Source organism: Trachypithecus francoisi, unplaced genomic scaffold (assembly GCF_009764315.1).
Source record: "Trachypithecus francoisi isolate TF-2019V2 unplaced genomic scaffold, Tfra_2.0 Lachesis_group13, whole genome shotgun sequence".
In the NCBI taxonomy this organism is placed as follows: Eukaryota; Metazoa; Chordata; class Mammalia; order Primates; family Cercopithecidae; genus Trachypithecus; species Trachypithecus francoisi.
In genome coordinates, this window is record NW_022681458.1 from 120,850,551 (window position 1) to 120,863,715 (window position 13,165).

The 13,165-nt window shown below is 49.8% G+C and overlaps 1 protein-coding gene across 5 annotated transcripts in view; it reads left to right on the forward strand.

Moving 5' to 3' along the window:
- RALB (RAS like proto-oncogene B) overlaps positions 1 to 13,165 on the forward strand; it is a 52,882-nt gene that overhangs the window by 3,114 nt on the left and 36,603 nt on the right. Inside the window, exon 1 of one of the 5 annotated variants that reach the window (XM_033231780.1) lies at positions 7,832 to 8,058. The exons of 1 other annotated variant lie outside the window; for it this stretch is intronic. The gene's annotated coding sequence lies outside the window, so the exon portion shown is untranslated. Of the gene's footprint in view, positions 1 to 7,831; positions 8,059 to 8,422; positions 8,812 to 13,165 lie in introns of those variants that run through there. 3 more of the 5 variants (XM_033231781.1, XM_033231782.1, XM_033231783.1) reach the window with 3 other exon arrangements.

Here is a 13,165-nt window from a genome sequence, read left to right on the forward strand (position 1 = left end):
CCATGTAAGTGGTTGTGAACATGTGTGGACAGATCAGGGAGACCTGAGTCATCAAGAAAGCTTCTAAGAGGAGGAAGTGGGAGAAGTCCAGAGGCTATGGCTGGGCCACCAGTCTTGCCCCAGCCCTTACCAGGACTCTGCTGGGTGGGAACAGGCTGTGTGGGATTCCTCAGGAGAAGGGCACATGCCTCTGGAGCCATGGGGAGGAGCAGGGCCTGGCGAGCACCTCCTTCCATCCTCCTGGTGCAGGAGAGCTGCCACACACTGCCTCATTGGAGTCCCCAGCTGTCCTCACCGGGGGACTTTTCGTACCTGGGAAGGGAGTCCCTCTGTCTGAGAGCTGTTTCTTGGGCCTGCCACTCTGGCCTCCCCTCTCAGCAGCTGGGGGATTTGACGCTGTTGGTGGGTGTGGGCCCCTGAGATTTGCCCACCTGGAGATTCCTGGGCTTGGGTAGGGTTGTCAGATTTTGCAAATAAAAATACATGCCCAGTTACATTTGAATTTCAGATAGAATTTCAGATTTCATTCTTCATATAAGTATGGCCCCTGTATTGGGTCAGTAATTCATGTGGCAACTCTAGTCTTAGGGTTGCGTCCACTAGAGAAGGGGTAGCAGATGATGCTCTGGGTGTTCCAGGACCTGCTGACCCTAGACAGGAACAGGGCCTGCCACAGACATTGGTTGTATTAGTCTGTTCTCACACTGCTATAAAGAACTACCCGAGACTGGGTAATTTATGAAGAAAAGAGGTTTAATTGACTCGCAGTTCCACAGGCTGTACAGGAACTATGGCTGGGGAGGCCTCGGAAAGCTTACAATCATGGCAGGAGATGAAGGGGAAGCAGGCACATCTTCACATGGCAACAGGAGAGAGAGAGAAAAGGAGGAAGAGCCACACACTTGCAAACAACCAGATCTTGTGAGAACTCATTATCATGAGAACAGCAAGGGGGAAATCTGCGCCCATGATTCAATCACCTCCTGCCAGATTCCAACCCCAAACTGGAGATTGCAATTCCACGTGAGATTTGGGTGGGGACACAGAGCCAAATCATATCACTGGACATCCCCAATGGAAAACGGGGAATCGCCCTTTGATCCCCAACGCAGAGATGTGCATTTTAATGCCTTGGTAGTCTTACCTCCTGGTGGAGCTGGGGTCTGGGGCCTTCTCAGGTATGTCCTTTTACCCCCCACACCACCCCCCATTCCTCGAACCTCTGACCCTTTGGCCTTGCCCTGTTCTCTGGAGCAGATGCAGGAAAGGAATGGGGCTGTCTATAACCAAAGCCACAATTTAAAAAATGCTGCTCATAAAAATTCACCAGGGTAGGGTTTGGCATTTGTGGGTGGGACAGGGTGACAGAGGCTGCATGGGGCTTTGCTGAGGGGCCAGTCCCAGTCCTGGGGTGGCCCATGGCGCTGCCCCTCCTGAAGGCTGGAGGAGGAAGGGGGATAGGCTTGGGAGACAGAGGGGCATCCAGTTTCCCTTTGAAGTGCACCCCACCCCCCCATCCTAGAATCAGCCTCCAGCAGTAAGCGGTAACTAAAGGGCCCCGAGGCTTCTGTAACCTCTTGACTCTCTGAGACCCGGGATCTCCTCTGTGAAGTGAGGATTGCTGTGAGGGGCCAGGAGAGCGCAGCTGAACGTCTAACAGAGCCAAGCCTGCCACCAACATCCTTTCCCTCCTCCTCCCCCTTCCTAACTCAGGTCTTCATGTCCTCTTTGTCTGTCTGTCCAGCCGTCCAGAGCTGGCTGGCTGCTAGCATCATGTGCATCTGCAGATCAGGGGCCAAGGACCTGGATCCACCTGGGTGCGGTCAGCATGTAGGATGGGTGGGCTGCAGGTGTGGCTGTGGTTCTCCAGGGTGCTCTGACGTTTAAAGGGCAGCAGAGGTCACGGGGAGTCTGAAGGAGAGCCTGTGGCTGAGTGCAGTCCCCGCTGGGTCTGTTGTTGAGGCGGCATCCAGGGAAGCCTTGTGAAGCTATCAAGAGGACAGCTTAGCTGGGGAGGGAGGGAGGGGGCCAAGCAGGGTCCTGTCATGTTCTTGGATGAGGTTGGCTTCCTGGTAGGCTGCAAATCATATTTCACTTTGGAAAGAGCTCAGTGCAGAATCTAGACACTTGAATCTCATTTTCTGTCACAATGGAGTGCTTTGCAGCTGTCACCCCGTGGCGGCTTTTATCTGGTTACCTGGAAGTCGGTACCAGATCTGCAGCGGTTGTTCCTGTGCAGGTTGTGGAAAGCACAGAGCATGCGTCTGCGGGAAGAGGGAAGGGGGAGGACACGAGCGGGCATGTAGTTGGGATGAGCAATAGTGAGGAAGGCGTATGTCTCAGTTACAAGACAGATTTGATTTCATTTTTGGGAGATAACTCTGTGTAAACTATGACGGCAGAAAGACAAGCCCAGCTAATTAAATAATTTAAAATTGAAATTGAAATGCATGGGTTTTTTTCCTAATGTGTTTCCCAAGTAGACTAGTTCCTGTTGGAAGATGAAAGCTTCTTCTTTAGTGAATGACTTGGGCCTCTGACTTTCTAAGAGAGCAATTCCCAGGAACATCTGGTGAGTGCCTGCTGGTTGGCTGGGATGTAGGGACCACCTTGAGAGATGGTGATGGGGAAAGAGAAGCCCTCAATACCACGCTTAGGGAAAAGTGGTTTTTAAAGTCCCTCGTAAGTCTGTTATAGTGGCAATGACTAAACAGAGAAACAGAGTCAAGTTTTTGAATATGTTTGGGGATCAGTAAAGGGCAAGAGCTTTTTTTGGTAGCTGCCTGCAAAAGGCTGCAAGGAAAGGAAGGCTCGGGGCTACTGCTCAGGCTCTCCACCGAGGGTTCACGTGACGCATTGTCCTTACCTGGTGCTTTGCGTGAGAACTCAGGAGTCTGAGCTTTTTTTGGATGCGGGGTAGATCCCTCCATCCTAGTGATGTGAATTAAAGGTCTTAGGTCCTCCCCTGAAGACCTCCCATGGCCTAGAACTTCAGGTTTTCATCAAGTGCCCAGGAAGGAGTGGGAATGGAGCTGTAACTAGCCATTTATTCCTGCACGTGAATCAGCCTGTGCAACCTGTGCCTGAGAACAGGACTAGACAGCAGGAAGTGAGGCGAGAACATCTGGGCACTGAGGGGTGGCGAAACACAGATGGGAAAGCTGAGAAAGGACTGAGGGCGAGCTCCTCTTGCTGTGGCTGCTCGGAATAGCTTCTGTCCAGAACCATCAGCAGGTGAGAATGGCTGTTCCCCCGTCTGTAGATTGGCAGCCTTTTTTCTTTTCTAATTGATGCGGTCAACAAAGATCAAATGCCCACAGGGATGCCCACAGAAGCTTGCCGGGCCTCTTTCTAATAATACTATCTCTGTACACACGCCTGCCAGCTCATGGAAGCAAGTTTCTACTGCTGGCTGATGTTCTGGGAAATTCATACCCTCCCCCATTTCCTTCCTGGCTTCTGAGTACCCATGTCCCTGGTGTCAAAGCGCCTCTGGGGATCTAAACTTCAAACCTTGCCTCTGGTTCCTCTGGGGTTTGGAGGAAGACTGTTCTGTTTGGTTTTCAGCTCTGTTCAGCTATCTTGCTCCCTTCCTCCTGCAATCTCTCCAAATCTGTGATCTGAGAGCTGATTACCCTCTCTAGCCCTCTGGACCCCACTGTGTGTGGACCCCCGGAACAGGGTCCTAACCTTGGTTCCACATCCACCCCTCACAGCCCAATCTCCCCACCACAGCCGGAGTAATTTTGTTTTCTTTTTTTCTGACAGCTTCTTGCTCTGTTGTCCAGGCTAGAGTGCAGTGGCATGATTTCAGCTCATTGCAACCTCTGCCTCCTGGGCTCAGCCTCCACCTCCTGGACTCACTCAACCTCCTACCTCAGCCTCCCTGGTAGCTGGCACCACAGGTGTGCACCACTGTCTGCCTAATTTTAAAATTTTTTATAGAAATGGGGTCTCGCCATGTTGCCCAGGCTGGTCTTGAACTCCTGACCCCGAGATTCGCCCTCCTTGGCCTCTCAGAGTGCTGGGATTATAGGCATAATCCATGCCTGACCCAGAGTGATCTTTTTAAAACCAAAATCAAAGGATGTCAGCCTCCTGGCTTGAACCTCATGTTAGTCCTTTTTTTTTTTTTTTTTTTGAGATGGAGTCTCGCTCTGTCGCCCAGGCTGGAGTGCAGTGGTATGATCTTGGCTCACTGCAACCTCTGCCTCCTGGGTTCAAGCAATTCTCTGTCTCAGCCTCACGAGTAGCTGGGATTACAGGCATCCGCCACCACGCTTGCCTAATTTTTTTGTATTTTTAGTGGAGATGGGGTTTCACCACGTTGGCCAGGCTGGTCTCGGACTCCTGACCTCATGATCCACCTACCTCGGCCTCCCAAAGTGCTGTGATTACAGGCCTGAGCCACCTCGCCCATCCGTGTTAGTCCATTTTGTGTCGCTATAAAGAAATACCTGAGACTGGGTAATTGATAAAAGAGGCTTAATTATTAACTAACTCATGTTTCTGCAGGCTGTACAGGAGGCATAGCACTGGCATCTGCTCCTGGGGAGGCTTCAGGAAGCTTCCAGTCATGGTGGAAGGCATAGTGGGAGCAGGTGCATCACATACTGTGAGCGGGGATAAGAATAGGCGGGGAGGTGCCACGCACTATTAAACAACAGCCCTCATGTGAGCTCAGAGCAAGAATTCACTCACTGCCAAGGGGCTAGCACTAAGCCGTTCATGAGGGATCTGCCCCCGTGATCAAAACACACCCCCACCAGGCCCTGCCTCCAACAGTGGGAATTACATTTCAACATGAGATTTGGAGGGGACACATGTCCAAACCATATCAAACCTCTTCAACAGTTTCCACCGCACTAGGAGTAAATTTCAAACTCCTCCATATAAGTGAGAAGCCCCTGCATCATCTGGCTCTTGCCCTGTGTGACTCACTTTCCCCTGCTCACGGTTCCAGGCCTCCTGGCCATTCTCAGCAGTACCAAGCTTTCTTCTGCCTCAGAACTTTGCACAGGCCTATGCCTCTGCCTGAAATACTCTCCTGACCTTCCTCCCACCCCCAACTTTTGCCAAGATTGATTTTTCTCATCCTTGAGGTCCTAGCTTAAATGTCACCTCCCAAGAGAGATCTTTTTTGACCACCCAGTCTAAAATAATTTGTAATGACGTAATTTGTAATTATCGGGGTGCTTGTCTGTTTACTGGCCTCTTCTCAGTCCTTTTGTCCGAGTTGTTCACCTTGCATCAGTCAGAGCAGGCTAAGCTACGTGCAGTAACAAACAATTCCCACATCGTAGTGTCTTCAAACCATAAGGGCTTATTTCTCAGTCATTCTAAATGTCCATCGCAGGTTGGCAGGGGGCCTGTGCTCATTGTAGAAACCCTGGCTGATGGAGCAGTCACGTTTCCTAACATTCTCAGTAGCCATACCAAGGACAAGAGCGCTCTGGAGGGTCTTATACTGGCAATTAACTTCTCCAGCCTATAAATGATTTATGTGTCATTTCTGCTCACAAGTGATCAGTTAGAGCTAGTCACATGGCTCCACCCAACTACAGGGTTAGGAAGTTCCCAGTGCTCAGAAGAGAGGAGTAGAAATGTTTGTCACACAGCACTAAAGACTCCCACAGTAATCAGTAAGTAGAAGGATGGAGTGTCTAGAATGCTTTTTCTATGGCTGCAGTTATTTAGAGCATCCTTAAGGAGTCCTGCTCGGGATCTTGTATTCCTGCTGCTCAAGCCCCTGGCTCTGCTGGGAGTCAGAGTTCTGGCAGGAAAACTCAGCCGACAAGAGGTCCCCTGAGACCTGGAATGAGCCATCTTAGAGGCAGCCGAGGCTGGTGGCCTCTTGGTGCCCCTCTCCTGTTGGGACACGTTTCCCCTATTGGTGTCCTGTATGATAGTGCCCCACCAAAAGGGTCCTGCCACTCCTGTCTGACTCTACCACACAGCTCAGGGTCTGGCATATCCAGGGTCTGAACAGATGATCCTGCTGGAGGAGTCCCAGTTGGACCCCTCCGAATTCTAGGCAGGCAGAGAATGAATGCAGCATTTCTCAGAAAGCCCCGTGCATCCTGTTACCAATGCAAAGGAATGGCACTTCAGCACCCCAGGAAAGGTGGGGAAACCTCCTGCAGCTGCTGTGGGTCCTGGGGGCTGGGGGCAGGTGGGAACAGGAGAATCCTGGCCTGTGACCTGATTTCTGACCCTGTTCCCTCAACTACAGTACCCTTTTCACTTGGGTAGGCCGCCGCAGCTGCTCTCCTCTCTATACTTGCGTTTGACAAAGGGTACCGCCACAGCAGGCCCTTTCCACCAGGCTGCACACGGTCACACTTGATACAGATGGGTTTTGGGAGATAAGGCTGTGCCAGGTTGGTGATCATGCACTTGACTGTACATCGTGGCCTCTGGTGGCAATCACTGTGTAAGCTCACATTCGTGAGTCACTCACCAAGTTCCTACCACTGTGCTGAGAGCTCTACGCGGACTTTCACGTACATCTTCATACCTATAGCGTGGAGGTGCTGCTATTGGGCAGTTGGTGAAACTAAAGCCCACAGAAGTAGTTTCCTAATTAAGTAACTGCTAGTCATAAGGTAGAGCCCTCCTTTAATCCTATGCTTCCAGACTCCAAACCTGTGCACTTAATTGTTACTCCGTAAGAAAAGGTTTGGGTCTGATTCCTCTTCTAGGCTATAAAAACTAGGGAGCTTCCTCTTTGAGAAGCCTCCTACCCCATCTCCTTACTGTACCTAGCAAAGTGTCTGTCATACAGTTAGCACTCAATAAAAGTTTTAAATGTGAATGAGAATGGTAAAAACAGAATACTTAAAATAGTAGGCTAACACTAGGATATTCTTCTGATTGCACTTTTTTTTGTTAAGTTGGTCGCTTAAGACTAAGGTAAAGCTTCTGTGCTTTTTGATATAGATGCTGATGGAGGGACTGGATCTGGTAGATACATAGCAATCTAATCATGGCCCAAAGTCTCCAGTATAGTACATACACATGCGTCCTAACTTATCATGATCAACAATGAAATAATTAATTACACTGTGCTAGCAGCCATGGATATCATATTGCATAAGACATAGTTCTCTTCCTTAGAGATAAGAGAGGCGGACATTTAAACTGTTAGTTGCGATGCCTTGTGACTCGCATGAGGTCGCAAAACCTGTGTAGGCGGAGGTGGTTAGGGAGGAAAAATCCACCAAGATGAAGCTGTATTGGATACGAAATCACACGTTCCCGGGTTTTGGCAGGAGAAAACCTGTTGGCCGGGAGCTTGACCACTGCATTTCCAGACTCGAGGCTGTGGCTGAGGGTGGGATTCTGGCCTTTGTAGGCGGCCTGGGTCCTGTCACCGCGATGCACTCAGTAACCCCATTACTGCTAATGGGATGTCATCAGCGAAGCGAGTGGTGGCGGCAGGTGGAGTCCCGCCCCAGGACCCTCTGGCGGCGTCCCCATCGCCGCGCTCAAGCACTCTTCGCCGCCTAGTAATTTTCTTCTGTTTCTGTATAATCAGGTCTGTCCTTCGCTTTTGCTTTCTATTACTTCGTCCTGCCCCTGGCCTGAATCCCACAACTGGCGCCCCCACCTTTCCCGCCCGCACCCGCCCTCAGTACCGGCGGGCAGCTCCTCCACTGCCGCAGGGTTACGAGCTCCGTGTCGGCGGGGGCAAAGAGGGAAACAGAGGGGGGCGGGGCAGGCGCGCCGGGTCCGCCCCCCCTGCCTGAGGCAGCTTCTCATTGGCGAAACCTCATCCCCGGCCGCCCGCTGCTTGGAAAACCCGCCTCGGATTGGCTGACAGCCCCTCGACGGGCGTGGCTTCCGAGGAGAGGGCAAGAACGGAAGCGAAGGAGCGCTCTCGAGAGGAGGGGTTGCCTAGGCGACGCCGGGGGCGCGCTCGGGGGGTGGGAAAGCGAGCCGGGTTACTCAATGACAAATCGGCGTAGGACCGCTGGGGTCCGGCCCCGGGAGGGGGCGGGGCGCGTTTAAGAGCGGCTGGCCGGGTGCGGACGGCGGAGGCGGCTGGACTGGTCCCTGGTAAGGGCGCGGCGCCCGCGGGCTTCGGGCGGGGTTGGGCGCGGGCTGGGGAGTGGGGTACGCCGCGCGCCCGCAGCGTCTTGCTCCCTCCGTGCCGGGCTGTGACCGGGCAGCGGCAGGACACGTCGCGTCCCGAGGCCGGCGGAGGGCGACGCCCCGGCAGCGGCCCCACTCCGCTCCAGGGGGCTCCCTGGGGGTGTCTCGGCCTCCCGGGCTGCCTGGGGCTGAGGAAGCGGGGGCGGCCTCCGCCTCTCCCTTGTCGCCGCGGTTCCTTCACTATCCCGCAGATGGCTCTGCTTACACTTCCTGCCGCGGGCCTCCAGCCCGAGACCGTCCACTTCCTCAGTCCTCCGGCTGCAGCTTGGGCAGGGTCAGGGCTGGGAAGTGTTGCAAAAACTTACTGCCCTCGGAACTTGCGCGCGCCGTGAACTGGGCGGTGTTCCTGAAGGGCTTGGGTTTGCTGGTTTTGTTTTGGTCCTGTCTAGCAAATGAGCATAAAGTTATTTCTCCCCCAGCCTCCTCCCCTTTCCTTTCTGATAGGGGCCAGCGGCGAAGGGGCTTCTAAGGAGAAGCGCCTGGACGGGGCATCGCCGCCCGGGTTTTCGCCACCTGTGGGGGTGTGAGGTTATCCGCGCTGGGTGCAGGGTTACGGGGCGCGGAGCTTGTTGCGTCCACACTGCTTGCGTGAGCAGTGTCCTCTCTGTGCTCGTTTCCAACGAGAAACGTTGGAACTTCGGTGGGTGTTCTTATCAGGTGAGTCTTCTGGAGAGAAGTGCTTGTGCCTGGTGGACTGAGTGAATTGGCCGTGGAAGAGACTTGGCTGATTGCTCATCTGGGTTAACTGTGACTCGTCTTCAGCTCTTGTAGAACAGTGCACTCTCTGCTCTGTCCTGGTTTTCTAACCTCATTTCTTCTGAAGTTTTGGGGATGGATGGTGGGCACGGAGTATCAGAGGGGATAGTGAATCTTTTAGAGGTGTCAGTGACTGATGTTCAAAGCAGAGCCATAAGATGGTTGGATGTCAAAGCTCAGAACAGGTCAAGGCTCAGAAATGGGGCGACCATGAAAGGTAGCACTGCATATTGGGAAAAACAGGAGGGGTGAGTTTGAAGACCTAGGTTTGATGCAGATTCTGAGAGTTTACCAGTGTTGTGATGTGGAGCACGGTCTTTCCGCCTGTGAGCTCCAGAGTCAACAACTGTAGAAGGGTGATGATAGTTATCCTAATTGTTAGGATTAAACGAAATGGGAACGGGGGAGAAGAAGGCCAGGGAGACATATTTTTGGTGCGTGGTTTTAGGTGTCAGCCGGTCTGCTTTATTCTGACCATATCTGGGGCTTTCCTTCCTTGCCCATTCACATTGCTTCCCGTTGGAAACAGCGCTCTTTTCGGAGATCTCAGCCAGATTTCCCTCTGCCCGAGGAGTAGAACATTTTCCCAGGATTGTCTGTGGAAAATAGTGTAAGTTATTAGCTATCTTTTGGGAACTTGGGACCTAGACCATAAGGATAGAGAAACATGATTTAGAGTCTTTCACGGCATATGAAAAGATTTTGGTAGAAAATGAGAGTAGGAAAGTTCTAAATTCTTGCCTTGGCTGAAGATGGCTCGAGATTCCATGAAAAATTTTAAGCCTGAGAATTGAGATAATTTTTTTTTTTTTTGGAGGGGGGTGGAGGCGGGATCTTGCGCTCTTTCCCAGGCTGGTGTGGAGTGGTGCGATCACTGCTCACTGCAGCCGGGACCTCCCAGGCTCAGGTGATTCTCCCACCTCAGCCTCCCGAGTAGCCGGTACTACAGGCTTGCGCCACCATACCAAGCTAATTTTTATAGTTTTTGTAGAAATGGGGTTTCACCGTGTTGCCCAGGCTGGTCTCGGACTCCTGGGCTCAAGCCATCCTCCCACCTTGGCCTCCCAAAGTGCTGGGGATCACAGGCGTGAGCCACCCCGTCTGGCAGGGATAATCCTTTGTTCCAAATCACATAACCTACTATACCTCTTTGCATTTAGTTACTAAATTCTTACCCCCCTCATGTAATTTATGGAAGTTAGAAACATCATTAGACACCTTTCTTGAAAGTTAAATTTGGAGACAACATAACAACTAGAGTGGGAAGAGATCTAGGTGAACTCTGTAGTTTTCCAGTGTAACTTGTCTCCAGATGGTATACCGGAGTCCCACTTTTCATTGGCTCTAGTTACTGCTAACCAGCCCCTGCTCTAGACATGCAAGACGCTTTTTTGTTTGTTTTTTTAAATGAATGCATGTTGTTCTGAATGTTAGCGCAAAGAGAGCCGAGCACAGAGGAAAAGGAACTCTTCCCTCATCACAGGGTGGAGTACATAAGGAGGAGAGAAACTTACACTTACTGAGTGTCAGCTGTCTGTTTGGCACAGATCCACTGATCCAAGCCATACCAGTTAAATATATGGTTTTGGAGATTTGACCATGGGCTGTCTTCTTTAGCTCTTCAGTTCTTTTGGTAGCTAGGAATATAAATATTGGTGTATGTGTACACATATTCTTAGATATTCCAAAAAGCAGAGGGGCCAGTAGGCAAGAGGGTTAATGAGCCTTGGATGGGTGACAGTGGAAAGAAAGATGAAGAAGATGTGGAAGTGAGTGTCAAAGAGGGACGGTATTGCTTACTACAGCAATTGAAAAATTCTAACCAGGTCTCAATTTCAAGTTTGTCACTTTAAAAAAAGTCACTGCTTATAATTTTCTTTAGTGTTCTCTTAGCTGTTTTTGTTTTTGTTGTTTTTGCTGGTGGTGGTGGCTAGCTGTTTTTTAGTCGAAATCTAAATGCGGAAAAAGGTGCCATTAATTGATAATTGCCAATATATTGTTTTCATTGTTGCTTTTGTCAGTGCTTTGTGGGCATTTTATATATAGCGTTGTTCCAAGCTATGTAATTTTACTGAGTATACGGCATGAGTTGAAGGAAATTTAGTAGTTTGGTCCTGTGCGCCTGGCTGCCTGTAGTTTGCCCACATTTTGAATGAGTTTTCTGGGCTGCATAACAAATTTCCCCCAACTTAGCAGCTTAAAACAACAGACATTTATGATCTCACACAGTTTCTCAAGTTCTGGAATCTGGGGACAGCTTGACTGGGTGCTTCTGGCTCCCTCCTGAGGTTGCAGTCATCTGAAGCTCGACCGGGACCAGAGGATCTGTTTCCAAAATGGCAGACTCACATGGCTGTTGGCTGGAGGTCTCAGTTCTACACCTTGTGGGCCTCTCCACAGGGCTTTTCACAACATGGCTTTTCTCCCCAGAGAAAGTGATCTGAGGGTGTTAGGGAGAGGGGGAGAGAGGGAGAGAGGGAGAGAATGAATATGATAATGATCAAGATGGAAGCAGCAGTATATCGGTGTCTGATGTGGTTTTGCTGTGTCCCCACCCAAATCTCACCTTGATTGTAATCCCCATAATCCCCTCATGTTGTGGGAGGGACTCAGTGGGAGGTAATTGAATCATGGGGGCAGTTTCCCCCATTCTCTTCTCCTGATAGTGAGCTCTCACATCATCTGATGGTTTTACAAGCATCTGGCATTTCCCCTGCTGGCACTCATTCTCTCCCCTGCTGCCCTGTGAAGTGGTGCCTTCTGCCATGGTTGTAAGTTTTCTGAGGCCTCCCCAGTCCTGTGGAACTGTGAGTCAATTGAACCCCTTTCCTTTATAAATTACCCAGTCTCGGATATTTCTTCATAGCAGCGTGAGAACAGACCAATCCAGTGTCTAATCTTGGAGATGGCATACTATCCCTTCTACCAGCATTCAGACCAGACCAGGTACAATGTGGGAAAGGACTACAAGAGGGGAGGTCAGGGCTCATCAGTATTCTTGGAGGCTAGCCACCACAGCTTTTTAAAGGTTTAGTCCAACATCATTGAGAAAATCTTTCTTTCAGATGTTTACTGAAGTATACTTTAGGAGATGGAAACACAGCTGGGGTCTTTACTATTCTAGAAGCTTTAATATTATATGTGAAACTTTTGTGTTCTTTCTTCTGGTTCTTTGTCAGATGCTGGAATTAGCCAAGTATGCAGTAGCTTTGGAAATTAGAAATTCAGATCTTGCTGGTTCCTAAACAAAAAGGAACGTCTGACGTTTTTTCTTTTACCCCAAAACAAGTTGGTAAAAAAATATTGACAGAGTGATCTCCTTTGATGAATGGCTTAAAGTTAGTCATTCATTATCTGTGCGTTCTTAAAAATAAAACTCATTGGCAAAGTAGCTGAAAAATTTTGGAGAAACTAAACCCTCTTACTCTTCCCCATTATTTGAAAACTTTGGATACTGCTTGTTTGCCTAGCAGTTCTTCAGCCCTCTTTTGAGACCCTCGTACATTTTCATTATCCATCTGGATAGAAGGGCGCTATTCTTTTAGCTCCCGATGAAATCTTCCTGAAGTGCCTACAGGTAGAGAGAAGAGTTTCTGAATCCTGAGCCTGAGCCTGGCTAAATGACCTCTAAGTCCCTTTCATCTCTAAAAATTTTATGATCCTGATATTTTTTATAATGAATATCCTTTGAGTTGTGCATATTTATAACAAAAGATTTCATTAATCATGTTAAATTTCAACCTCAGAAGACAAGCTTTTCTGAGAATGGCTTTTGTTCTTCCCAATCCAGTTGAAGGTTGTTAGAGTCACTGTTAGGCAGAGTTGAAAAGTCAGCACTATTTGCACTTCCTCTGCTTCCTATTTTTGGCCCCTTTCCCATCCTCTGCCCTAATTTATGAGCCAGTATCTTTCTTTTCTTTCATTCTACTTTCCTTGTAATCTTCCTCCTTCCTCCCACAGGAAGGATTGGTGGTCAGTCCTTTACTGCTGATAGCTGATCCTATTGTGAGGAATGAATTTTAGCAATGTGATACGTCTAGTAATACTTGCATGGCAAGCCTTTTAAACATCTCAAATTATATGTGTTCACTTAGTAAACACTGTCATTTTTTAACATCTTAAGTAGGTCTAAAATTTAGTCACTTTCCTCACGGGCATTATCATCTTCTTAGTCCCCACCATGTTGCCGGCCTGGCCTGGTGCATACCCACATCTGCTCTTGACCCCTCTGTTTTTCTACTCTGTAGCCACAATT